Below are 1,711 nucleotides of genomic sequence, written 5' to 3' on the forward strand. Positions count from 1 at the left end.
GGCCACAAGTAAAAAAATCCCTGGAATGTCTTAATCGTTTTTGCAAGGAAAAACGTGGCTAATAAAATATTATAAATGTTGTTGTTTTTGTTATTATTATTATTATTATTAAATATGTGTGGTTGTTATCCAGGGCAGTTTGACAAGAAGTAAAAGCCTCCATTAGGATGGTGGTGGGGCGGCGAGGGAGGGTTGGCACAGGTGTGTGCAGGAACAAGAGAAGAAAAAAGATTTAGCAGAAAAGATTCGAAATTTGACACATTTGAACTAAAATGCTATTCCAGAGTTTGGGGCCAAGAATCCCGAAGGCTGTACCTCAACATCTAAGCAGCTTTTGGAGACAGAAACAGGATCACAGTACTACAAACTTTAGGGGCGAATATGTAGGAACTGAAGATTTTGGGGCAAATTATGAGTCTGGTGGTCTTTGTCCACCAGACTCGCAGTGGCGCAGCGGTGGTGGTCCTGTCGCCTCCTTATTCCGATACGGCCATTTGGACCACCACCGATGTGCTGGCTGTGCCAGGGAACCGCCGTTCCCTGGCGGTGGCTCAGTGGACAGGGGTATCCAATATGGTGAGCCCACCATGGGGATGAATTGTTTGCATGCACCCCAAGTTCCAAGATGGCATGGACTTAACAGTCTTTGCCGTACTGGAACTGCTTTTGCGCTCCCAATGCACTGCCTGTTTTTAGGGCACTGCCATGGGAACGGCAAAAGAAAAGCCCTCCAGATACGAGTTGAACTCGTGGTCTGGTGGGCAGACCCTTTGGCGGTGCTGTGCCCGCGCAAAGCCGGCGCAGCACCGCCAAAGTCGTAATCAGGCCCAGAGTTTTTCGGGGAGAATTGTAGATCACAGCTAAGCTCACAGGATAAAAACAGTGCACCCTATTCTTAAGGGACAGAGCTAAACAGGACTAAACATGTAGAAAACAACCTCCTTGGAACAATATGCATCTGTCTGATGATGGACTGGTAGAGGAGATTTCAGCCATGTCCAGAATCTCTAGACCTGGTAGCTGCTCTGAGGGGTACGGCAGGTAAGCCTCTTCCTTATCTATGTGGATGAGAGGGACAGAAGGATCTGCCTGCTGTAGAACATTTCTCCTGAGACTGGGAGTGTAGGAGAACGAAACGGCATAAACTGTGCCCAATTGGAAGAAACCACTTGCAATTAAACATTTAGCTATGAACCTGACTGCAATTGGCGAGAAATCTTTTTACTACTTGAATCTGTGGCGATTATTCAAGGAGGCTTCCCTAAAGCTAGCCTTGCAAAATTAAGTGGAAAGAAAGGTAAAATTGCAAGGAAGGATCAGATCAGCGCTTTTGGGAAACTGGAGACTAAAGCATTGTGGGCTAATTTCTGCAATGAAATGCCTTTGGGTGGCAAGAGCTTGGTATGGCGAGACCTGACCAGGATTGAGACGAGAGAGGACTGCCTGCTTGAAAGAATACACATCTGTCTGGTGAAGTATTGTGGAGAGGAGTCTCCTTCTGTGACCTAAATCTTAGGAGCTCTGAGAGCTAGGGAAGTTAGTATTTTGCTAACCCATAGGGACAAAGGGAGTCCAGGTCTCCCAGAACCTACATGCTCTGGAACTTCTCTCCTGAGGGAGGAAGGTAAAAGAGCCAAAAGTCAGAGACTGCTGTGTCTGGTTGGAAGAAAACCAGAAAACTATTGGCAACTGCCCATTTCCCCATGGACGT

The sequence above is a fragment of the Triturus cristatus genome, chromosome 2_2 (assembly GCF_964204655.1).
Source record: "Triturus cristatus chromosome 2_2, aTriCri1.1, whole genome shotgun sequence".
Taxonomy (NCBI): Eukaryota; Metazoa; Chordata; class Amphibia; order Caudata; family Salamandridae; genus Triturus; species Triturus cristatus.